This window comes from Equus asinus, chromosome 9 (assembly GCF_041296235.1).
Source record: "Equus asinus isolate D_3611 breed Donkey chromosome 9, EquAss-T2T_v2, whole genome shotgun sequence".
NCBI classification, from domain to species: domain Eukaryota; kingdom Metazoa; phylum Chordata; class Mammalia; order Perissodactyla; family Equidae; genus Equus; species Equus asinus.
Window position 1 is genome coordinate 74,284,041 of NC_091798.1, and position 27,720 is coordinate 74,311,760.

Here is a 27,720-nt window from a genome sequence, read left to right on the forward strand (position 1 = left end):
CCGTAAGTGGCTCAGGTAGAAAAGACAGCACAACGTGTCAGATTGATTTTAATTAGCAGGCAGAGTCGACTGAAAAGAAGCAAAATGGAATTTCCTTTTGACTTTCGTAAGAAATAACAATGCTTTATAAACAAAAGGTTTTGGTAGGGTGATTGGTTAAGATTTGCTTCAGTTTTGTGAGGCCTGTTTCTAGGGCATAAAATCTAAATTCTCTCTCTCTCTCAGTCTCTCTCTTTCTCAGTCTCTCTCTTTTCTAATATAGCTGGTTTGAAGATGAAGTGCTGGGCACAGGCATGCAGGCCTGGAAGAGAAAGAGAGTGCCGTGTATCTTGGTATCGTGGGTTGAATTCTGTCCTCCTCAAAATCTGTATGTTGAAATCCTAACCCTCAGTATCTCGGAATGTGACTGTATTTAGAGATAAGGTCTTTAGAAAGATAATCAAGTTAAAATGAGGTCATTAGGGTAAACCCTACCCAATTTTACTGGTATCCTTATAAGAAGACGAAATTTTGACACAGACACGTACAGAGGGAAGATGATATGATGATACAGAAAGAAGACAACCATCTACCAGCCAAAGAGAGAGGCCTGGAATAGATTCTTTTTTCACAGTCCTCGGAAGAAACCAATCCCGCCCGCACCTTGATCTGGGACTTTTAGCCTCCAGAACTGTGAGAAAATAAGTTTTTGTTTAAGCCACCTAGTTTGTAGTACCTTTTTACACCCTCCCTAGCAAACAGATGCACTGAGTTTATAAGATTAATTCTTTATCCATCAACAGTGAGGCTCTATAGTTTTTCAGAAGAGATGGTCTCAGTTTAAGGGTCAAAGTGCTAGTTTCCAATGCAGAAAGCACTTTACATTCTAGTGCCTATATCGAGCTGTTGAAGGCAATTTTGCAAGCAAGGCATGTGGTTGGCCTTCTGAGTATTAGTTATACCCTGATTCTGGTTTCATATCCCTTGGGAAAAAAATCTTGCAATTTAAACTTGCCAATAACTAGAAAGGAGCAGATATCCACATAGGTAACAAAATACAAACAAATCTTCTGTCTCTAGAGAAATAACCAAATCAGGAGTGATTCCTGTGGCAGATTAAAGATGGCTGCAAATTCTACCATCCAGAAGTGGAGACTGTTTCCCTACATACTGAATTTGTCTGTGCCAATAGAATATGATGGCCATAATCTTATGCCGGTTCCAGTTTGATCTTTAGCAGGACTGGTGGCTTCTGCTTCCTCCTTTTTGGAAGGGAGTCACCATGTAAGAAATCCAACTAGGCTGAGGCTGCCATGCTGTGAGAAGCCCGCCCTAGCTACACAGAGTGAGAGAATGGCCACGTGAAGAAGCGCTGAGTCACCAGACATGGGAGAGAAGACTTCCTGGCTCTTCCAACAAGTACAGCCATCATCTAAAGCCAAGGGAGCAAGAGACCTTAGCCAACTGCAAGAACTAAAGTCACACAACATGGTCTCAAGCAAGCAATCCCAGCCAGCACACAGCTGTTTGAGCTATCCCAAGGGAGACCCCTGCCACCCTGAGGCAGAGATGAGCCACTTTCACGTTTTTGACACTAACACTTGTGAGAAGAATAAAATTATTATTATTTTAAGGTGCCAAATTTTGGGATAATCTGTTATACAGAAATAGGTAATTGAAGCAGTCTTAAACTACTGAGACTTTATGGAGATGTATTTAGGGACATGGGTTTTATGTCATTTATCCAAAAGGATATAAATAGCTTTGGGTCAGAGAGAAGAAAGCCTTTTTTAAGTCTAATAAATGTTGACACTTATGAACTCCAAAAAGCGTGAATTTTTATTTCGTTCAGTTTCACTCTTGCATCTTGCAGTGTTAAATATAACTGTCAGTAGTGTGGTGTTCCTCGAAAAGGAACTTCTTCCATCAAGTTGGGAACCTCTGTACGGGAAGTTCGTTAATGGATCCCTTTGGTCATGACCACAGGCCCTTGGCCCTGGGGCACGGCTTAGAGTTTAGCTGGCTGGTTCAGCTTTCCTATTTTACACAGTAGAAATGAGGGTTCATAGAGTTTAAATGACTTACCCAATGTCATAGGACCAATATTTATCATAGGACCAAGATCTCAGATCTCCTGATACCCAGAGCAGTGCACTTACCCTACAAAAACCATTTTCAATAAAATTCCTAAACAATTAATGATAATCTTTCAGCAATTTCCATATTTAAAAAGTCCAACAAATTCAACAGTATGATCTACCATGTTATTCACCCTTGTACCACGGTACCTTATTGCTACGTATGTGTATATATACACACACACATGTGCACACATTTCAAAGGCAAGCATATTGATTGTCCTAATAATATGGAAATTGAGTCTGTGCATACTATGCAAGTGTTCTGAGGTAGGGTACAAACCACAGAGTATTTCTGGAAAGAGTTTGATTTTATGGAGATTAGTAAGATATTAACACAATAAAACCCAGTTGTATCAGGTATTATTGAATGGAGAAGAAATGCTTTCTCAGCGTAAGCCCAATCTGCAGAGGCAGTCAGCCACGTGCAGTAGATGATGTGTTTCAGTGTGTGATGCTGGCTGGAGCTCTGCCGATATGTACCTTACTGTGATGTGAGCCAGTGGGGACCTCTGTGCGGACAGACTGAAATTACTTCCACATTACAGTGAACACAAAAGAACAAAAACCTTATTAAACACAGATTAAGTTCATTATTGTATAAATCCCTCCTTGGAAAATGAACCTAATCCTCTGTCCCAAAATATTAAACATAACGCTAATATAACAGTAAAGATAGAGATAATACCCTCCTCTTTATCTCGGCTCACCTCTGTCACGTTGATGAAGCAAACATGTAAAAGCTGTGGCTGGTACTCATGAATAAGAGAGGCCGCCAGCTAGATCCGGAGTCAGATTCTCTCTCTGGTTAGCCACACCATCTTTCCTGCAAAATCCTTTCAGACTGATCTTCACTCAAAAGGCCGTCAGTGCAAGCTAATCTGAGGTTTCATGTTGCAAAGGTCTTGGATGGCAAACATTATGTTTGTGTTCTTCGGTAATTATATTTGACTGAAAACACATTTGTAACTGGCTCTGCTCTCAGAGTAGGAGCTCCCCAGGGCCTGAGCCCACACCTCAGTCAGGCTATTCAGTTTGAACGGGGCTGGAGAGCGGCCTGGATTTAAGCACATCTGCCTTTTGCCAATTAAATACATTTCTTTTACAGATGGAACACTACCTTTTGTATCTCTCTTTAGTGAGGTAATGTGTTTGGACTTTCATCTGATGCTGTTTTTTCTATTAGAGAGTTTTATATGAATGTTTTGTATGAAGAATTGTTAGTAAAATTTAGGACTAATTCAAACCTGGGTCAGTTCTCAGAGAAAGTTTAAAATGGGAAAAGTACAATTCTAATAAAAATTAGCTATTGCCTACATTTCTTAGGAAAAAAATAATTTTGATTGATATTTTATATAACTGGAAGAGAGGAAGGGAAATTAAGACTATCAAGAGACAGAGAAAGAAAAAAAAACAGAGGAAACAAGACAGAGAATCTTCAAGTAAAGGCTAGAAAACCAAGAATTTAACTATGCTCATTTTCCTTTTGATAGCTGCTTTATTAGCGCCAAGCATTTTCTCCATCTGATTTGTCCCATAAACCATAATTGGTAAAACAACACAATAGAAGGGCCTAGACAGATGAGGCCAATTGTTTTTCTCTTATCTAAATTCATACCCAATGTTCTAACAGCTGGGCTCACACAAATTGATCAAACAAATAATGGTCTCCTAATCTTTTATTAATTTTTTTTAGACATTAGATAGAAGGCAGCTTGCTGGAAACCAGTCATGGATATTAAAATCAACAAACATCAGAGTAGGAAAATATTCCAAATGATGTTACCTCTTCATCCACACAGACGCTATGGGAAATCCACTTTATCAGGCCCTTGCCATATTTATGGGAGAATTTTAATTTTATGTTGAACGATGTCCTCTGTTCTTTGACATTTGTTTAGGGCAAAGTTAACGTAGGTAAAAACTGCACGCTTTTCATGCACAGACTTAGATGTCTTCCAGGTCACAAACAAGGGACATTGTGATTTTCTTAGCCTTCATGGACTAATTCCTGCATAGTATTACTGTATTACATAGTATTACTGTACCTTTCCCAGTTTCTGGGCTGCTATTTTTCTAGACAAATGAGACCAAGAAAAGTGGGCAATAGCAGGCCACCAGGGATATACGTCCACTGATGCTGCATGCAGAGAGTAGCTGCGCTTATTCCATCAGGGATCAGTTTCTTCCTATTTGCCCAGACAACTAGCCTGAGGCAGATAGCGCTGCCATTGCTTCACCCACATATAGCCTTTCTCGCCTACTTGTCTTCCTCTTCTCAGCTATTCTCAGTCAATAAAAATCTTTTCAAGGGTGGCCACCTGGTATAATGGTTAAGCTCACACACTCTACCTCCACAGCCCCGGGTTCAGATCCTGGGCGTGATCCTAGCACAGCTTATCAAGCCATGCTGTGGCAGGCATCCCACATATAAAATAGAGGAAGATGGGCACAGATGTTAGCTCAGGGCCAATCTTCCTTAGCAAAAAGAGGAGGATTGGAGGTGGATGTTAGCTCAGGACTAATCTTCCTCCAAAAAGAAAAAAACTTATCAACATTCAAGGACTGTCTCAAATGCAACCTTTCTTTTTAATTATGAAAGCCAGAAATTGTTTCTCCCTCCTCCCAATTCTCACAATTCTTAAAACAGGAAGAATTTAAAATAAAATAAAATGTTCAAGAAGAACATAAAATCTGGAAGCCAAAAATTAGCAAATTTAAATGTATAATGATACAAAACTTCTCTCTGGAAATTTTATTGCCACACACATGACAAAGTAGTACTGTTCATTTTTTTTAAATCAAGTGTTTCTAAAAATTGCTAAGAAACTTGAGTAACCCAATATAAAACCATGCAAAGATATGAAAAAGTAGTTTACAAGAAAAGAAATAGATGTGATAAAATATGAAAATACGCTTAATTTCACTTATTTAAAAATGACCTATTGTTTTCACTTATCATATTAGTCAAAATTTCAAAGTTGATAATGTTTACTCTTTCCTGAACCATTCGGCAATATGTTAGGGTGGTTAAGAACACAGACCCTGGAGCTGGACTGCCTGGGTTCAAACTCTGGCTCTATCATTTATTAGCCAGATAACCTTGGCTAAGTGATAGAGCCACTCTATCGTGCCTTAGTTTCATATCTATAAAATGGAGGTAGAGATACAGTATCTAACTCATAGGGTCAATATGAGGACCAAATGAGTATACATGTTAAATATTGTAAACAGGAAGTGCTTAGCACAGAGCACTGTAGAAAATTAACTATTGCTGTTCACTTTAGGGGATGAAATTGGTACCACATATGTGCAGAACAACTTAGCATTATTCATCAGAATGTGAAATGCCATAAGCAGGTTACTTAACCCCTCTTAGTTTCTCAGCTTCATGTATAAAAAGAGTTAGTGACATTCAGGAAATAAGAAACAGTAATGCATTTGGTATTTTCTTTCCAAGGATCTCAAAAGATATTGTAAGGATATAAATCTTTCTCATAGGTTTTTTAAGAGAATTAAACGAAACACTATGTTGGGGCAAAACAACAACTAGCCCAAACGAAAGTCTGTACTCCAAAAATTTCAAAAATTTTTCCCTTTAAATGTACTGATATTGTCTCAAATCTTACTCAAATTATTAAACATAGTAGGTATTTAATTCATATTCTTCAAATGATACAATTAGAGGAATCTAGAAAAATTGTATCTCCTCTATATTCAAGAAACAGAGTAAAACTATCTAGGATTAAAAGCGAACAATATGTTGTTGCTAGTGCCCTGGAGTCTATTCCAGCTGTGTACAGCAGAGCAGAGCCCCGCCCCTCTTTTTCTGCCGCGCTCTCACCTTCCTGCGCTGTATCAGAAAATGCTCTGCTGCTATTCATAGGATTTTCAAGGCCAGGTTTTTTTTGGAAGTGGGTAGCCAAGTCCTTCTTCCTAGTTTGTCTTAGTTTGGAAGCTCTGCTGAAATCTGTCCACCATGGGTGACCCTGCTGGCCAGCATCACAGCAACATGCAGCCACCTCAGAATGACAACTGACAGACAGGCTCGTGGCGGTGGGAGCACTGAACCTGAGCCACTAGACCACCAGGGCTGACTATTTTAAAAAGACCTATCCCAAAAATTGCTGGCTGAAGTTTGGATGGGAAAGAAAAGATATATACTCTCTGCAAACGTGAAGAGAAATCCAGAAACTATAGCCCAGTGTAACAGCTGTCAATGAGTTTGCCATTCATACCCAAGCTTTATCATGCATGTCACAACATGAAAAGAGAATTATTTTTTCCTTCTTGAAAGCAATTGACATAAGACTTGCACTGATGTTGACATTAGACTCGCCATACTCTGACAAAAGGAAAGCTGGGATGGGGAATGTAAAGAATTTGTAGGTATGATGAGTATCAAGGATGAGGGGCATGGCATTTTCAGTGGTAGAATAGTCTTCCCTTATCAATGGGGGATAGTTCCAAGACCCCCAGTGGATGCCTGAAATGGCGGATAGTACCCAACACTTATACCTACTATGTTTTTTCTTATACGTACATACATATGATAAAGTTTAATTTCTACATTAGGCACAGTAAGAGATTAACAACAATAACTAATAATAAAATAGAATATTTATAACAATATACTGTAATAACGTGAATGTGGTCTCTCTCACCCATTTAATATTTTCAGACCAGGGTTGAACACAGCTACTGGAACCACAGAGGGGAAACCACAGATAAGGGGTGACTACTGTAATTGTCTCAGTTTGGGGGTTCATTAAAGCTGAAGCAAAGGATTATGCGAGGTGGGAAGTGTTGGACAGAGAAGAAGTCATCCATGCCCTGCCTGCTCTTCCTTTATTGACTGTTTTCTCAAAAAATTTGTAGTTTTTATAGGAATGAAGTTAAAGAATGCTAATAAACACATCCAAAAATCTGCATTTGTTGCATCCTGTTTGAAGCACAGACACTAGAACCTTCATTAAATAAAGTCCCTCAACTGAAAATACCATATCCACATAGATATTCTTTAAATAGAGATTAATTCCTGCTTTCCAAGCCAAAAAAAGAAACTTGTCCATCAGAATGTGTTTATTCTCATAAAAATAAAATGAATGAATTGTCTTGAAATCAATATTTTGAATTATTATCTTTTGCTTCAGAGAAGAAATTTGGCAAAGCGTACAAAATTTCAGACTGATAGCAGGAGGCCAGGTCGTTGTATTAAAGATCACTCTCTTAATCTTTTTATGATTGAACCTTTAGGAGTGGAAGCCTTCTCCTGGTTTATGAAGCTAGGTATTATCTTGACCACTCTCTTTGGAACTTCACCTACTCCCATCTCTATAGATCAGCATGTATAAGCTATTTTAATGTATCATTAATTATAGAAGTTAAATATGGAAGATAACTTGAAGATCACCTGTTCAAGGACTATCAGTTTCAGAAGGAAGAAACTGAGCCCCAGAAAGTTAATCCTGCAACGCTATCAGTGGTTTGGCCAGGACGCACACTAGGATTAGCTGTCTCTCAGTCTTATGTTGCGTCTCTTCCACTTCATCATTTTACGTAATGCTTTGAGGCAGTCCTTTCAGTTCTTTTAAGATCCAGTGGGCAGTTTGGAAAACAGATGTATGTGATTCCAACAGAAGGTACTCTCACACTATGAATGCTGAGTAAATCAAAGCCTGCCGTTAATTCTTTCCTTCTTGAATTTTTGGGAACACAAGTCCACATTTTTCATGAAAGAATCTAGGCAGGAACCAGCCTGACTACATAAGGAAGTCTAAGCCAGCCTCTGCCTCCAGGCCTACAAGACTTCTTCAGTAAATTTGGACAGAGCCACAGAGGAGGCTAGACTGCACCTGAGGTCATCAAACACTTGTTTCAAGGAAGATTAAAAACAGAGGACTTTTAGACAATATTTTAGGACTTGTTTTCACGACATTAAGAGTTAGAAAGAATTAAGCAGAATCTTTACAATATGTTTTGAGATCTGTGGAAAGAAAAAACCAAATGCATTACTATTTCGTATTTCCTGAGCGTCACTAACTCTCCAAGTTGCTCCACTCACATATCTAAGATGTGGCACTGAGTCTTTGGGCTATAAGAGAAAATTGGAACAGTCAAAAGGAATAGGCAGAAAAGCATCACCTGGTCAAATTACAACAATGAGAAGTTCCCCATATAAGTATCAAACAGAAAAGAACTAGGAAGAAGAAGATAGAGAGATATAAAATACCAGCATCGACTCAAGAAAATTTGGATTTGGACCTGGCTGCTCTCACACAATATTAATTCATCTCTGGAGACTTAAATTTCAGAAAATAAATCAATATTTGACAAAATACATTTTGCGTTATTAAACTAGGTCATCAATATAGAACACTTGGATATCAACATTTAAATAATGCCATAAAACTTAAAAATAATAAAAACAGATATTTAAACATACCTTTTTGGGGTTCTTTGGCCCAATCCCTACACCAATAGCTCCTTCTTATACAGTACAGAACACATCTTTCTTTTTTTTATCACTGGGTAGCCTTATTTTTCTCAAAGAAACTTGTGTCATCTGAGAACTCATCACTGATTTTTCCTAGAAGTTCTTTTCTAAATAGCATTAGAAGATAATAGTATATTAAGAACAACATACTCACAACTTAAGAATACTTACTTGGCATTCCCAAGACACAAGTAGTAGAAAGGCACTATCCAAACTTTTAAGACTCTAGATGTGGTCCTGGCTTTCCAGAGATTATAGTTCAGCAGGAAGGCTGACATATAAATAATGAGTTCAATGAAGTACCACATTAGAAGTCTATCAAGGGGCCAGCCTGGTGGCACAGCGGTTAAGTTCACACCTTCCACTTCAGCAGCCCAGGGATCGCTGGTTTGGACATGGCACCGCTTGACAAGCCATGCTGTGGTAGGCATCCCACATATAAAGTAGAGGAAGATGGGCATGATGTTAGCTCAGGGCCAGTCTTCCTCAGCAAAAAGAGGAGGATTGGCCGTAGTTAGCTCAGGGTTGATCTTCCTCAAAAAAAAGAAGCGTATTGAGGGAACATTTATGTCTGCAAAGTAGGGAATAGTTAAATCTATCTGTCCCTTAACTTCTCTCAATTTGAGTTTCCTTAGCTATAAATGAGATTAGATTACACGGTTGTTAGAATCTCTGGCAACTCTAATAGCTATTGATTTTATGGCTAAGTATAGCTAGTTTTACATAAAATCAGTCCAAATCCAATATAGTTCTTTATGTAACATTAGACATGTCCCAGCAAGGGCCAATTTTTCATCAGGATATTCATAAGCCTAATATTTTCTTCTTTAAAGGTTGTATTTCCTCCATCTATGGCTCTATGGCTCAATTTATTAAATATTGGAGCTAAATAGACTTTACTTTCTCCAGAAGACTAGATGATTAAAAGTCTCATTGATTAAAGAGATAACAAACAAGAGGGGAAGAAATATAAAGGTCATTTTTAGGACTCTTTGTTTCTGGGTGTGTCTTGGCACTGACAATGGGTTGTTAAGGCAGCCACACATTTTTCCATTGGAAATCTAAGTCCGTCTTCAATGGAAGACTTCCGAGGAAGTCCATGTTGGAAGAAGTTTCTTCAAATGCTTGTTAGGATTTAAATGAGATTAAGGGATATTCAGTCAAGGTTAACATAATCAGGACATTTTATAGCCAGACAGAAAAATGGCAGACTCTAATGATTATAATCAGAGTGAGCTGTCAGCATGCGGCAGATAAAATATGTCACAGTGAATGCTTATGCTGGCATCTCTTACGTCCTCGCTTGGACTACAGCAGAGGGCAATGAGACTCTTGCCAACATCAGGTGTACTTCTTATTCTTTTGCTATCAAGCAGTCAGGGGAAATCACTGGCTATCAAGGGCATTTGCTAACGGGCTATTTGGAAGTGTGAGGGGAAATCTCAGAACTAAATTGATTAACACTCAAACTCACATCAAGTCTGACGCTCTTGTACCCCTTTGGTCTCTACGGCAACTCTGCTGCCCTTTCAGTGTCTTGAATTGAAAGAGCCACCTTTACTCTCTAACCTGGACTCTGGGTAAAATGGAAGCTAGAGATTTGTTTCCAAGATGAGTAAAACAAGTTCTCCCAGTTTGTCTGAGTCAATGTTGAAATGTTTTTTGAAAAACAATTGAATAGGAAGCACAGAGAAATCAAAACCTCACAAACATAAAAGTGACATTACAACCCACTGATTCTAAATTGCACTCATCTGACTTTAAATACTCTAAATCCTGATCCCAATTTCTTATTCAAACCTTATTTGGAATAAATACTGAAGAATGGGTGCTACTCTCTCGTAAGGATCTCTTTGAGTCTCTAACAGGTACAGCCCTAATAACATCTTCCATACAACTTAAAACCAGTCACAATCCCTGTTGTTTATCCCTGCCCCCAAATTCCACCTTCTCCTCTTTCTTACTCTCCATGTTTGGAGATAAGAAACTGATTACTACACGTAGTACCAGAAATTACTTTTTCTTAAATTAATTTCGCCTGCCACAGACCTCAAGCAACTCTCCCTTCATCTTTCTCAGTGAAATTCTAGGGCATCATCCTCAGGAAGCCCTGATTTAGCTCCACTTCATCCTGTCTGCTGGTTGCCTGAGGCACCAGCGCAAGGCAGTTGTTCTGCTTTTTCATCTATTGTTCTAGGATGGTGTATCAGTTTCCTAGGGCTGCTGTAATAAAACAAGGTGGCTTTAAAAAAACCCAGCTGGCTTAAAATAACAGAAATTTATACTCTCACAATTCTATCTGCTACAAGTATGAAATCAAGATGTTAGCAGGATCATGCTCTCTCTGTAGGGGAGGATCCTCTCTTGCTTCTTTCCTAGTTTCTGCCCTTCAGTCTGGTGTTCCCTGGCTTGTAGCTGTATCCCTTCGAACTCTGCCTCCATCTTCACTTGTCTTTCTTCCCTGTCTGTCTGTGCAATTCTGTGTTCAAATTTCCCTCTTCTTATAAGGACATCAATCATTGGATTAGGGCCCACGATAATCCAGTATGACCTCACCTTAACTTGATTATATCTGCAAAGACTCTATTTCTAAATAAGGTCAACTTCTGAGGTTGCAAGTGAACATGAATTTTGGGAGGACACTATTCAATCCAGTATAGATGAGAATCTGGATCCGGCATCATTAGCTTGTGAACTTAATTGAGGATGCAGGCCCCCTGAACAGTATCAGCCTTCCAATGGTGGCTATGGTAGGCAGATCCCTTTGGTAGATTTCTCTAAAGGACTGGGTCTTTACCATATTGCATCACTTCAGATTTACACTATCCCAGCTACCTGAAACACATAAAAGTAATAACATAAATATTTTATACACAGATAAATATATAATCATTCATTTATATCATTTTAGATTTTCAAAAGTTTGAGAACATATGTAACTATAGCTCAGTGTTAAATTATTCCATGGATTTATTTGTGAATATGACTTATGATATAAAGTAGATTTTTTTTCTCAAAGAGACAAAGCTCCAAAAAACTGAGATCAACAAAATCTGCTTTTGTTTCAGATGGTTAAACAATAAAGCAATTTTAACATCTGGTGCTATAACCATGAGTGAAATTTTTTAAAACTAGAGTGATGAACCTAATGCTCCATGGAATATAATACTCTTTTTTGTAGCTCAGAAAATTATTCTTTTCCACAGAGAAAAAAAAATACAGTACTTCCATAAACAAGTGAAAGGTCTACAACTCAAAGTGACTTTATGTAACAAAAAATTATGTTTAGGATCCAAATAAATTAACACACGGGAATTGTTGCCAAGAAATAGAAAATGATGCTACTCTAGAGACCTGTGGAATAAAAGGAGAAATTGTCAATAATCTGATCACTTTCTGCAGTGTTCAAAGGCATTTTAATAATTTTGGCTTAATCTCTCTTCCCCTATTAAAATGTTGTTTTGGGGTTTTTTCTCTGTGTGTGTCATTCACTTATTTCTCAACTAGTGCTGAATTGGAATAGTCCTATTTGACAACTGAGTATACAATGTAAGACGTAGTCCTTACCATCAAAAAGAAAGTACTATTGTGGGTAACAAAGGAAATGGACAATATGGTAGGAGCTATGGTAAGGGTAAGTAAGGGATGCAATAGGAGCACATCACATGGGGACCTATTGAAGATCAAATTATCAGGGAAGGTTTTTCAAGTAAAGTGATTACAAATCTGGACAAAAGATGAGTAGGAGTTAGCCAAGAAACAATGGCTGCAAAGGCCCAGAAAGAGGGAAAGAGGGTACATGCAAGTCAGTTGGTATGGAGAGAAAGGAATAAAGAGAAAGGAAGAACCTGAAAAAGAAATGAGGTATATTTGATGAGGTCGAATAAAAGACGTTATGCTATTAGTTTATTCTCAGGGCAAATTTCAGTACAACTTGGAAAGGTTGTGTAGGGGTAAGAGATGATATTGGCTTGCATAACTCAGTCTGTTTAATAACAGACTTATTCAGAAAAAATAAGGTAATAGCTTTTCCATATATCCTATATATATCCTATACATAGTAGCTTTTCCATATCCCTTTTTTTTTCTGCTTGATCTCCCTAAATCCCCCCGGTACATAGTTGTATATCTTAGTTGCAGGTCCTCCTAGTTGTGGCATGTGGGATGCCGCCTCAATGTGGCCTGATGAGCGGTGCCATGTCCCCGCCCAGGATCCCAACCGCTGAAACCCTGGGCCACCACAGCAGAGCATGCGAACTTAACCACTCAGCCACGGGGTGGCCCCTCCATATCCCTTTTATATCCTAAAGATATCTACCCTATATATATACCTAAATGAAGCTCTTATAAGAGTCTTAAAGAAACAAACAAAAAATAGAACAATAAATGTTTTTTCTTCGCCAACACAGCAGAACCATAAAGCATCAATACTGACAAGCCAACCTGTACATGATGATTTCTTTTTTCAGCTTCCTCATCCCACCCAAACCCTTGCTTACTGCGATCAAAGCCAGCTTCTACTGATGAGGTACATAATGCACTAGGATTTCTGCTGGGTGCCAGGGACAAAATGATAAATATGACTTATTGCACACTTCCACAGTTTAATGAAGTAAAATGTGAATCAACTCATCTTTACTAATTTTAAAAGAGATCTTTAAGAAAATAAAAAGACGGGGAAAAGTTTAAAACAGAATGTGAATGGTTCAGAGTCTGAGGATACTCTGTGGATTTCAGTTTTCCAAGTTACCTCTACTCTTTATGTCATAAATGAGGGATGGCTATACATTTATATAATTAAGATTTCATCTATTATCTAGATCCAGACAGAGCCATTCTCACTGATATGGAAGGAAACTCACAGCTAGAGTATCAGGTATGCAACATCAAGAACTATTTTTTGTATTTCCCACAGAGCCCAGCTTAGTGACTGGCAAATATAGGTGGGTCTTAATAAAAGTCTGTTTGTCAAAATAATGAAGTAAATTCTGAATGACTATTTTACCTTTCATGCAATTAAAAATATATAGCTCTTACACGGATTGCTTAAAAAATGATAAAGAAGGTAACACTAATAGTTGCTTAGTTTGTATGAAAAGACATCCTGGTTGATATTTCTTTGAGTTGAGTTCTTATTTTGCTTTGAGATTACTTTAAGTAAATAAATATTGAGTTAAAGAAACTGTAATCTCAGAATACTTGCGTTAATGGCATACCTTGCATCAATTTTTTAATTCATCTTCCCAGCATCCTGATGAAGCATTTAATAGACAAATGAATTAATCCTGACAGTTCAGCCAAAGCACATCGGTAGCTGTGGCTAACAGAGAGCATCCAAACTTTCTATACATCTATTGTTAATCTTGTTAGCATTTTAATAATTTTTCCCTGCCAAACCGGTCTGGATAATTACCCATGATTTTGTTGTCAGGTTCATTTCTACAAATGTCAGTCTCAGTTGCCACTTGATTTCTTTTTCCTTGGGTAGAAAATATTTTAGTTCCCTTGGGCAGGGTATTACATTGGCAGGAAGGATAACAGCATCAAAAGTATAATTATTACAAATAAAAATGCATTGAAACTGAGAATATTGTGTCAAAAATGAATCTAAATCTGATTATTTGTTTTTTTGCTATTGAGTTGTATGAGTTCCTTATATATTTTGAACATTAATCCCTTATCAGATATTGTAAATATTTTCTCCTGTTCCGTAGGTTGCCTTTTCATTTTGTTGATCATTTCTTTTGGTGTGCAGAAGTTCTTTAGCTTGATATATTCCCACTTGTTTATTTTTGCTTTTGTTGCTTGTGCTTTTGATATCATATCTAAAAATATATCTTGGCTATATGTTGCCAAGATCAGTGTCAAGGATCTTTTTCTCTCTCTTTTCTTCTGAGAGTTTTATGATTTCAGGTCTTACGTTTAAGCCTTTAATTAATTTCGAGTTAATTTTTGTGAGTTGTATAAAATAACGGGCAAAGGAACTAAATAGACATTTTTCCAAAGAACATAGTCAAATGGCCAACAGATATATGAAAAAGTGCTCAACATCACTAATAATCAGGGAAATGCAAATCAAAACCACTACGAGATAATATCTCACACCTGTTAGAATGACTATTATTAAAAGACAAGAGATAGCAAGTGTTAGTGAGGGTGTGGAGGAGAGGGAACATTTGCTCATTATTCTTGGGAATGTAAACTGGTGCAGCCACGATGGAAAACAGTACAGAGGTTCCTCAAAAAATTAAAAATAGAACTACTGTATGATCCTGCAATTCCACTTCTAGGTGTATATCCAAAGGAAATGAAATCGCTATCTTCAAGAGATATCTGCACCCCCATGTTCACTGCAGCATTACTTACAATAGCCAAGACGTGGACACAATCTAAGTGTTCATCAATGGAGGAATGAATAAAGAAAATGTCATATATACATATACATATATATATACATATAATATATAATAGAGTATTATCCACCCATAAAAAGTAAGGAAATCCTGCCATTTGTGACAACATGAATGGACCTTGACAGCATTATGCTATGGAAATAAGTCAGACAGAGAAAAACAATTACCATATGATCTCACTTATATGTGGAATCTTAAAAACCAAATTCAGAGAAACAAAGAGTAGATTGGTAATTGCTGGGGTGGAAGGAATGAGCGAAGGTGGTCAAAGGGTACGGATTCCTGTTATAAGATGAATAAGTTCTGGGGATGTGATGTACAGCATGGTGACCATAATTACCAATACTGTACTGTATATTTGAAAGTTGCTGAGTAGATCTTAAAAGTTCTCACCATACACAAAAGAAATTGTAACTATGTGAGGTGATGGATTTGTTAACTAATCTTATTGTGGTAATCATCTCACAATATATACAATATATATATCAAGTCATCATATCATTCACCTTAAACTTACACGATATTATATATCAATTATATCTCAATAAATCTGGAAAAAATGAGTTACAATAAAAATGATGAAAATTTTAGCATAATGTAGTCAATGTCACTCTTCCTATGAACCTGGGAAAGCAACTGCTAACTCTTTCTGAGTAAGTACACAGCTGAGTGACAGGAAGAATACAGTGATATATGCTTAGATTGAAACAGATGTCAGATGCCTGTCTACCTAAAGCTGCGCTTGGCTCAACTCTCCTCTTGAGATCCACTGAATGCTTCATCAGTGCTACAAATGAATAATTCATCACCTGGACTTCCCCTCACAGTCAATATGAAAGTGAAACAGTCTTTGAAAGTTCATTGGTCAGTGAATAATGACAACTCACAGATACACCAGTGAGTAAAATACGTGTAAACACCAGTAGGTGATGGACTGACTTAGCATTGTCCAGTGGAAATATAATGCAAGACATATATATAATTTTAAATTTTCTGGTACATGTGTTTATAAACAGGTCAAATTAATTTTAAGAATAAAAATATTTAATCCAACATATTCAAAAGATTACCATTCAACACGTAATTGACATAAAAATTATTAATAAGATATTGCAGATTCTTATTTTCAGATTAAGGTTTGAAATCCTGTGTTTATCTTGTGCTTTCCACACATCTCTACTCGGATTAGCCACATTTCAAGAGCTCAAGAGCCACGTGTGTTCATATTAGAAAGTGCAGGTCTAACTTGTGTTTGTCCTAAGTTATTGTTGGCTTGTTGAACTTGAGTAGAATTTACCTGTATAAATTTTACAAAGGTAAATTCTACATGAGTCTTGTGTTCTTTCTGAAGAAGAAAAAGATGGAAACTATTTCTAATGAATCATTTGATTTATTTTAAAATAAATTTTCCTTTTTGTCAATGCCTACTCTGAGACGATGAGAAGGACTTAAAAGTGAATGCCACAAAATGGTCTCAAAGATATACTCATAAAGCAATGAATTTTAAAAGTTATGAAATCATACAAACAACTTTTTAAAAATGCAAACAACACAAATTGATTATTGTATTATTTTTAAATGCCCACTGAAAATAAATATGGATCCTTTAGTTAAAAAAATAGTTGTGCTATTAACAAATATAAAAATATTGAGATAAAAATAAAGAAACCTAAAGTTCCTTAATATTTCTGGAAATTTTCTACAAGTTTTGATTTTCTCTGATGTTGCTAAAAAGTATTGACTATCAGGAGGTGTTTCATCACATTCCCCAATTCAAAGCATCAATATATTACTTATAGGAGAGTATAACCTTAAACATGATGGATGCCTTGAATGTGTGCAAATATATACCTATATACTGAAACATATAGATAGATATACATTTTATACATACAGCATTTTATTGAGCCTTAAACCTTTTAGTCTAGTTATTTCAGAAAAAGCTTGTTTAAAGTTTAGCTTTAAAAAACACTGGCAGTCTCCAGCTGAACTCACATATAGAAGTCTATGGTTTACACCTATGAAGAGGGGCTCCAGCCTTTCCCACTCACAAAGTTTACTCACAAAACACGCAAAGTTACTTAATTTAGATCCCCACTTTTACTCACGTAAAACAGAACATTGAATGGCAAACGAATAGAAATTTATTTTTTGTTAAGCACAGTTGCAATGAAATTGGGAGAATTTTCAATATCTCTCCCTTAATAAAGAAAACTTCTAGTCAACAGGAAGACAAAATATCAATACCATTCAGAGATAAAATTTTAACAAATCTTAATTCCAAATTCAAAGAAGGTGAAAAACATTATTATTAAAACATTATTCTGAATTAAATATGATTAATGTTTTTATATGTGAATTTCTTAAATGTCACTAAAATTTATAAGTTGTATTTTATATTTCTTAATACTTGTTGTGGCATCCGGGGAAACCTCTTAAAATTAATATGTATATGAACTGATGCTCAATTTTCAGACAATTTTTTCTCTTACATTAATATTGAGTTCTCTTAATATTTATTTATATTTAGTTACATTAATTAATAAAATAATTAATTTATATTTAGTTGTATCATTACTTTCATATGTGTATATACATTGGTCACATTTATAATTTCATTGGTACCAAGTCCAGTCCCAATGATTAATCTGTCATATCTGAAAAACGAGATCCTCTTAAGAATATTTTGTTCTGTGTATTGGTTTCTGGGAAGCACAGAAATGATAGAACACCTCTAGTCACACAGTGTTATTATCAGTTAGAAAATGAAGTCAACCCCAATTTTATGATTGATATAGGACTAAAGTTACATTTTACTTTACCTCCGATATAGATAAACTAATATTTGTTAATATCTTAACATGTCTTCTAGAACAAATTGCTCTTGACAGACACAGGAGAGAACAGAACTTCACGGCTCATCTACAAAAGCTCAACAACACCGACTCTTTAAAGGTAGATTCTAGAGACTGTTGTTCGTATGAAGAGGAGAACTTGACCTAATAGGGAAATTGGTGGAGGACTGCATGAAAATAAGAGAAAGCATTTCAGGAAACAAAGCCTTGAAAGGAGTCTCCTGCTTCCCTCCTCATCAGTTCTCAGAAGAGGATAAGAATATGTGAACAAAGTATTTTACATTCTTCAAGTACTAGTAGGAGGAAAGTAAGCGTTTAAGTGAGTGTGTGTAACGCATTTGACAATTACTCTAATGATATTCACTCATGCACCTCACCTGTATACATACAAAATAAAATGAAAACTACTCAGAAATTAAATGTTTATAACTGAATTTATTTTAGTGATAATTTTTCCCCTCCCTTCCGGAAATAACAGTAGAAGTTCCTTACCTTAGCAAAAAGGCCTAAATATACTTGCTTTGAATATCCCATCTTATTTCCCTCAGTTTTTATTAGGGAGTTTTAACAATATTTGCAAGCACCAATTTCCCATGGATATCTAGGAAATAAATACAGCCTCTAAAAGTCCACTGTTTTTTAGGAAAATGTTACAAAATAGACTTAAATTTACTTGTTTGTCTTTAGACTGCTATTGAAAAATATATATAAGTAGAAAGTTCTCTTTCCTAGAGGCATAGACAGTTGAAAGCTGTTCTTCAAAAAAGACAGTACAATTTATTGCAAGAAGAAAGAAAAAGACTATTTTCTCATGTGTATTGCACACCTATGCCCTATTTCAATGACCCTAGTACTCTGCAAACTGAAGATTCAATAAATGTTTGTTTCATTAAAATAAGGGCAAATTCGAGGCTAGTGTGCTCTATTTTTTCCCAGTATTCACTCATCAGCTGTGTTTTTAGTTACAGCTAGGTACTATGAAATGTACTAATGGTTGTGAATGAGACAGATTATCTGTCCTCAAGGAGATTACAATCTGATTATACATGAGATAAACGTAAAACAAACTCTGAGTAACACTGAAATTTTATAAAGATAAATAGGTAAAACAGTATTCTGGAGCTTAAACCTCTTGATCAATCTTCATTCTTAAGTTGATCAAGGCAATTCTCTGTTAGAATCTCTAAGAATAGCAGTCCTTAGGTACAATATTTACTTTAGATTAATCTGTTCCCAAATTTGAAAAAACTTCAAGGATAACAAACATTTACTCTTACAAGTCTTAGTATATGGATTAATAATTTAAAGTTTGCACTCATCAACTCTACTAGGATTATTCATAATTTCGATGGGACAAAAATAGTTCTTCACAATAGGACATCATAATCACTTTAAAAAAGTTTTAAAACATTATATAAACTTCCAAAGAAGGCAATATTTCATTTATAAACACCTTGCTGTAGAAATAAAAATTTCAATTTGTCTGTGCTTAAAAACAATAGATAGCTTGTACACCCACAAATTTAGGCAATGAAATTACCATAGGAAGTGAGATTTATAGTAATAAATTAGACACATTTATTTCATATATTCTGAAGCTTGGAGAAAAAGTCTATTTCACTGTTATAGAAAATAAGTATGTCCAACAATTGTAGAATCTGAGTGGTGGATACATAGGTGTTCACTGCATAAACCTTTAAACTTTTCTATATGTTCAGGAATTTCATGATAAAATGTTGGGTGAAAAATAAACAGGTCTGTGTTTTACATTATGTACCATTTCTGATAACCAAAAAGATATGTACAGGACATTGCACTAAGTAATGAGAGAGCTCAAAAATAAAAATAAGATCTTCCCATCAAAGAATGTACAATCTAATGGAAAAGTAATTCACAGAAGATCGTAGTAAGACAAGAAAATTAATGGCAGGTGCTAAATAGTCAATGCAGACAGAGGTTTATCAGCCTTGCAGCAAAATAAATAAGTAAACAAAAATTATCTTCAAGAACAAGTCTTAGGGCAATAAGACTTGGGTTACACTTTTAGGGATAGTGAGGATTAGATAAATGGCTAGGAGGGAGCCATAGTGAGTGATCAAGGTCACGAGAAAAGTTACAAAGACAGTGAGTAGACAAGTCTGGCTAGAACGGAAGATTCACAAGGAATGAGATTGCCTGGGAATATTAAAGATTCTTGAAAACTATTCCTGAGTGAATAGGAAACCACTGAGAAGAGAAGTGATAGAAAACAATGATTTTTTTCAGGAAAATTATTTTGGCATATGCATAGTTTGGTTTCCCTAGAGATACCACAAAGGCTTTGGAGCAGTGTGAAGACAGAGCTGAGGCACCAGAACATAGTGACAATCAGCACCAGATGAAACAGATCAGCTGCGCAGTTGACACAGACATCAATCTGTAGCTATTATATTTTGAATTATGTGCCTACCATATGCAAGGCACATCATTTAATAACCATATAGTTAGATCTGCCAAAAGCCTATGTTGTAAGTTTTGATGATCCCCACTTTGTGCAAAGGAATACTGAGGTACCATAAAGTCTAGATAATTTTCCAAATCATCAGGCTAGCAAATAATGGAGCTGAGATGAAAATCTAGAAAATCTCATTCCACAACCTGTTACTTTTATAGAGAATGATAAAATATCTCTGAAAGGGTGATGGCGAAGTGGGATTATAATTCGTTTTAGGAAGATTGTTGGGGCCAGCCAGGTTAAGTGCATAGCAGTTAAGTGCACACTTTGCGCTTTGGCGGCCCGGGGTTCACGGGTTTGGATCCCGGGTTCAGACGTGGCACCACTTGGCAAGCCATGCTGTGGTAGGCATCCCACATATAAAGTAGAGGAAGATGGGCATGAATGTTAGCTCAGGGCCAGCCTTCCTCAGCAAAAAGAGGAGGATTGGCGGCAGATGTTAGCTCAGGGCTAATCTTCCTCAAAAAAAAAAAAGAAAACAAGATTGTCTTGAGCAGATGGGAAGGATTACTCTGCTAAAATGCATTGAGCCAAGAGTGTGAGGCTCCTTGGAGCACACCCAGGTAAAAACAGTCACTAACTGGCTTTCCACCTAACATTAAACTGGTAAAAAGTAGGACTTTGGTTTTAACGTGTGGATCATGAAAGTTGGAATTGTCCTCGGTGGTTCTTTCTCTGCACTCTTTCTTCATCTAAAAAGATGTAGGGCAAATATTTCAGGAATTTTCATTTGAAAGGCTCCAAGTTGTCAGTATGTCTGTGTTGTCCACACGTCTCTGATGGGTTTAGTCAAGCACAATTCATTATGAACCTTGATAAGTTAGCCATTCTCACTGCTAGTAGGTTCAGCACTGTGAACTCTTGCTACGATTTGGAAGCCAGAGACAGGAGCTCAAGCGCTGCTGGGAATCAAGTTCACACTCGCAGAGAATCATATAGATTTTTCTCACTGCTAGCAAAGAGTCAAAGCAAGGAAAATGAAGAAACTTTTACATAGAGCTTTTCCTCTCTCTGATCTGTGCTAATGTCAACACATTTCACCAACCTTTACTAATTTTATCTATCATGTGTATGTCATAACTTCCTTCTAACCAAATTATAATCATGAGGATTTTAATAAAGGAATTTTAAGATATACAGAGGCGTGCTATTTGGTTTACCACCTCTCTGAGAATGCTGTGTGTGGATCAGAAAAGTCAGAGAATTTCTCATCAAAATATCTCTCTGGAGTTGCTCACTCAGCATCAGCAAGGACCAGAAAAGCTATTGCAGACACAACCTAAAAAAAGAGAAGAAGTACTCCTAAGGAACGAATCTTAGAAATGTCACATGCCTATCTCTCAGGGTCAGTGGTATTCTGATAAATGATAAACAACTGGCTACCTGGGGTATTAAAAACAAATTCTGATCTATAGCTTTTGCCAATTTCAAGCCACCACTGTGGCCACTTTCTAGCTAAGAATGTGACATCACCGAACTCAGAGTTGGGAAGCAATATGCACAACTGGCTCTCATGATTTGCATCACTGGAGTCTTAATATCTTCATCCTGGTGAAGAAATAGCACAGAGATAGGTCAATGCTTCTGCACCCAGAGGGCAGCTCTCCACTTTGGGAAGGCCCCAGATGCAGCTGCCCATTTGCCCCATAATTTCCAAGTTACTCAGAAACGTCTGGATTTGTGACTAAGTTTTAATGGTTACCTCTTAAAAACTGGTTATGCTTACCCAAGCACTGGATAAAATAATAATCCAAGGAAACTTTCTAGGATATATTAATCATATGCTTCTATTTTTAAAAATAAGTCTATATGAGCCCTTAAATTACACCTAATTTTAAAATATGGGAAATTGAGATCAATTAGTGTAGAATTATTGGCAAAACTGTAACATGTGAGTGTAAAGTAAGACAAAGTGGGCTAACCAGGTCTTGCTCAGAGGCAAATGGAAATAATTATCAGCCATTCAATCCTTAGACCTGAATCAGGCTTAAAATTGGGGGCAACTGAGACCCTGCACCAGGGATGGAGCACTAAATATTATTACCAGGATCGTCTTATGAGCAGGGCTAATGCTTTAAATATAATACTCATGAATCTTAAGGGGCCATCTGGTGGGATTAATTAATCCAGAGTTTACATCTGACAGTAATTAAAAATCACCAAGCCAAAGAGATATAAATAGGAATTCAATTGCAATAAAGAGAGGTAGGAGAAAGAGGAAGGAAATGGAGGTTATTTGTAGAAAGAAGAAATTTAAAAGGTCTCATTTTTTCAGAAAAATTTAAAATCTCAGAGTTGGAGTGAGTTTTTTCGTGCAAAGACCACAAACTGACTCCAAGTAATCAAGGAAGCAAGAACTAAAGCTCACACAGGTGACTTAGGCTATGGATTGGGCTGGCTCAGTAATTTGCTGTCCTGCGATCAAGGACACCCTGTGCATTTGGAAAATTAGGAACATAATGTCTAGGAAGAAAAAAAGTATTTCTAATTAGTAAAATGATACCTGCACTGAAAAGTAAGGGGAGAGAAAGGTCATATTGTTGAGTTTTTACATTACAGTCAGTATTTTCAGTTTCTCAACAATCTTGAAAGTGATAGTCTTTGCTTGTTTTGCTGAAAAGGAAACAGAAGCTCAGAGAAGTTAAATACCTTTCTGGAAGCTACACAGCCTATCTGCCTGATGCTAAAACCTGTGCAACCCTAAGAATGTATTATATAGTAAAACCCCAAGGATGTGCTCTGGATGGAGGGAAAAGAAATCCTTATTATTTACAGATTAGAATGAGGGATCATGGCTTAAGAATTTGATAAAATGAAAGAAATGAATATCAAAGCTTCTGCTATTTCTTTATTGATGCTGAAGGGTGAGGACCCAAAATAAATAGTCATTTGTTCAGCAGAGAACCTTCATCAATTTTGGACAATGTAAAAACAGGTCCTGAGCTTATGTGTGAGGTGGAGTAGACAACTCTGCATGAGAAAGAAATGGGATTCAAGAACTTGGAGGAGAGATTTCTGGAGAGAAAGGTATAAAGAAGCTCAAGAAAATGGAAGTTAAGCGTTAGGGCCTCAGAGCAGAAATTTCCCACAGCCAGGAATGCCTGGTGGCATTTTACGGCAATGATGCTTAATATTCCATTTTATGTTGTTGCTTATTCCCTTTTGTTATTCCCAAACCAACCTCAGTAGAAGTCCATTAAAAATGGCTTTGTGTTGGCAAAATTTGGGAGAAATGAAGTACTCCGAAAAGTTTTCAGGTTGCTTTGTTTGAAGAAATACTCAGAACAATCATCTTAAGGGGCAGAGAGAATAACAGGTAGGAAGCAGTTCAGACCAGACAGATCAGGATGAGATGAGCCCCCTGGAAACTCACCAAAATTTAGATGAGACTTCCCAGAGTATGTGGCCAGGGATTCAAGGCATTGCCTTAGAACACTAAAGTGAAGAGTGATCTCAGAAAGCTGGAGAACACTGAGATATTCGGGCTACACAAGAAAAAGCACTGACCTAAGAGTATTCTCTCAAACAGTGTTGGAAGTGAATTTCTGAGAGATGGGATTCATTTTACCTAGTTTTGGGCAACAGCCCAGTTACTGAGGGGGCCGATGCTGTTTTCAGGGATGCCTCATTTGCTGGGTTGTAGAACTAAGATCTTGAGAGAACTGCCTTTATGATAAACATCACAACTCATACCTTTAATTTGTCCCTTCAGAAATCTGTAGTATTCCATAAGGTCTCACAAGGTGTCATTTTAGAAATGGATATGAAAGTGATAACGAAGATAGAAAATTATAATTACTCCTTTTCCCAGAAAAAGCAGGTTCTTAAAAATACTAACTATGGATATTTCTGAGTATTGCTCATGGAAGCCCTGAGGAAAATGAATTTTAACGTCTAGAAACCAAATCGGTTCTGTAATATGCTTTTTCAAAATCTGTCGGCTAAATAGGAGAAATTATATTAAAAAGTAGAAAGATTATTTAGGAAAAGTCTGGATTTTTTTTTATTGATGAAGTCTGGTTTGGAACACACCCAGGGAAAACAAACTTCTGATTGTATTAATGACTGACCCAATAAAATTAATACACTCCTGTAAGTCACATGAAACGCAAGTCCAAAGAACAGATGGTTGGCTCTATCTGTAGAACCACACTGACAAACTACAGATAAAGACCTAATGAAAACTAGAAATAATTCATAGACTAGTCAAACATCTGCTCTTTTACAGCGACAGCAATAAGTAACAAGCAGCAATGGAATCAATTTTGCCCCCAAAATAATCATTGCATTGTTTAAATTTTGACATTAACCAGATGCTTAGAGGAGGACTCATAATTTAAAAAGAAAATGTTTAGGACTATTCCTTTATAAAAAAAAAGTTTAAATAAATTAAAAGAATAAGAGCACAGGGCGGTAGCCAATTTTTCTCTTCTGTATACTTTCTAAATATTCACAGTGCTATATTTTATACACATTATCCACAAAGCAATAATAGTTTTATCTTATCATCTTAAACATGTTTTGTCTTTCACAGACTCCACCTTACCACTCTTTATACAGTTGACGTGCACACGCCAGTGTCTATTTGTAGATACTACATTTGGTCCATTTTGTCAGATAGAGGATAAGTTGTTTAAAAATTCTAAATGAATTCAAGAGAGATTTATTTTCAATGGAAAGATAAAAATTTAGGGTGATTATATGTTTCCATAGTCATCTCTTTTCACAGACTCTTTAAAATTCCTATTAATTTATATGAATTTAAATGTATGCAGAAAGATAATCTTGGTACAAACGTTGAGTACAACTGAAATCAAATATGAGATTCTATCCAAATGTATTACCATTTTTCTATGATAAATATAAATCTGTATAGAAAGAACTAATTTAGAGTGTATGAGACAATTTATGACATAATTTGTTATTTGGTTATTTACATTAGGGGCATTATTCATGCCTTATGACACCTATGATCACTATTCTATCAAATTTTGAGGGTCAGATATTAAACTGCATAGCTACAGTTTTCAATTAAAATATCTTTTAGTACAGTTCAGACCAATTAGCAGGATTTAAAGAGGGTATCAAAAGCTTTTCAGTTTTACTAATGACTAAAATATAGCTAACTCTTTCCACACTGGTGATAAATTCAAAATTGCAAAATGATGTATATATTCTACCTGTTAACCCAATGAAACGTAATGTTATTTTAAATAACAATCATTTCCCAAGGGTATTGAATTCTGTTTAATATTTTTGTGACCTGTCTCCAGTTCACTAAGGTTAATGTTGTGATACAATATTCTGGAAATAAGACTTTGATAGAAATATAAATAATTTAATAATTAAAGATTACTTAATTTAGAATGGGTAGGTAATTCTTTCTTTCAAATAGTGTTCATTAATACTATTCTACAGGGAGGATAATAACTTCCTACTGTAGCTTAAGAGTGCATTCAACAATATTCAGGGTCACAAATTTGAAAGAGATATTTTGATGAGAAATCAACATCTCATTCCATTGACTGGCCATTTTTTCACATTGCAAATTTCATGCAGACTATGAGACCATCCTGTAACAAATAAAGAGAACACTGAGATTGTTTTTAAGCCCACTGTGCTCAAACACGTTTTACCCTGAAATACGAGACAAAAACAAATAAATAAATCCCGAATTTTTCTATTTACTGTTAGTATGGACCTGCACCAAAAAAGGGGAGAAAAATGAAAAGCTAATCACTATGTAAAAATGAATGTTTAAACAGCCTGAAAATTCAGCCATGTTTACTCTAAATTGCTGTTTCATTGTTGTTCAAGATATCATAGTTTTTTCTGAATTTTAAAGAAAGAATAAGTTATACTTACAATAACTTTAGAGTTATAATGTATTATTGTATTTCTTTTTCATGCAAATGAAAGATCTTGGCATACTGTGGCTAATCTTGCAGAGCAATCTTTTTTTTTTTTTTTTTGAGGAAGATTAGCCCTGAGCTAATATCTGCCACCAATCCTCCTCTTTTTGCTGAGGAAGGCTGGCCCTGAGCTAACATCCCTGCCCATCTTCCTCTAGTTTCTATGTGGGACGCCTACCACAGCATGGCTTGCCAAGCGGTGCTATGTCCGCACCCGGGATCCGAACCAGCGAACCCCGGGCCGCCGAAGCTGAACGTGTGAACTTAACCACCGCGCCACCGGGCTGGCCCCAAAGAGCAATCTTTTAATTAATAGTAATACCATATTCTTTAAAAGTTTTGGATAACTATGGGTTTCCTATATAATAAGTAACAAAAGCCCAAAATATATTTTTCTTAAATTTTTCCGTATCTTCCTAAAATAATGTGTTCCAAATGTAAATATCATGCTTTGAAAATGGCTTTCCGTTTTTAAATATTCATTCAGTCACTACACTACAATGATCTGGGGAGCTCTGGCTAGATATGAAAAATATGTATTTAAATAATGCTAATTCCTAAACAGGCAATATGCACACTTTTGATGGTTTAAACACGTAAAAGAAGGGAATCAAGCAATTCAGAATTACAAATAACACTTTAACTTCCCTTTGCTTTGTATCTTTCTGTTGGTCTGATTAAAGCTTTTCATAGCTAACGCACCAGCTGAATAAGGGAAATGTGTCTGACTAATATCAATACGACAGTCATGAATAAAACAAAGCATCAGAAATATATTCACTGGACTGTGATGAGGTTCATATAAGATAATGCACGTGAAAGTGCTTGGGAAACCGTGAAGCAGTATACAAATGGAAGGTGTTATTATCATTATTATACGCTCCTGACTGCACGCCGGAAGAATGGAGGCTGACTCTATCGCACAGCGGCATTCTTACAAGACAGTGAACGTCAACACCATAGAGCTGTTCCCAGGTGTCTTTTGTATTTGAAATATTAAGCAAAATGAGCAATCTGAAAAAATAATTTTGAGAAAGCTCACGGACATCCAAGAATCTCTCTCTCATTGAAAAGAGCTTGTGCCTTTATTTTGTCACAGCATATGGAAATTTTGTATTTTTAATGTGTTTTATACAGTTAAAAATGAGCCCAAGGTAGGGAATCAGAAATTTTGAATTTGGTCCTAGTTTTACTTCTAGTTTACCACATGACTACAAGGATGCTTAATCTCTCGAACCTTGCTTTTTACATTATAAATTTGTATAAAATGCCTACTATGCAAGGTTTGATAAAATAAAACATTCAAATACCTACCACTGATCCTGGTATGTAATATATTAAAATAAGCATGCTAAAATAATTTTAAAAATTTGTTCTCCTTCCTTACCAGCCACTTATGAACCAACGTTACATTAACATCTATTAACCAATTT

At 36.2% G+C, this 27,720-nt stretch overlaps 1 long non-coding RNA gene across 1 annotated transcript in view; it reads right to left on the minus strand.

Annotated features, from left to right (window-relative positions):
• The window catches only part of LOC123289948 (uncharacterized), a 66,270-nt gene extending 63,235 nt beyond the window's left edge, over window positions 1–3,035 (minus strand). Inside the window, exon 1 of the long non-coding RNA XR_006534225.2 lies at window positions 2,828–3,035. This is a non-coding gene — a long non-coding RNA (uncharacterized lncRNA). The remainder of the gene's footprint in view (window positions 1–2,827) is intronic.
• Window positions 3,036–27,720: the final 24,685 nt, after the last annotated feature.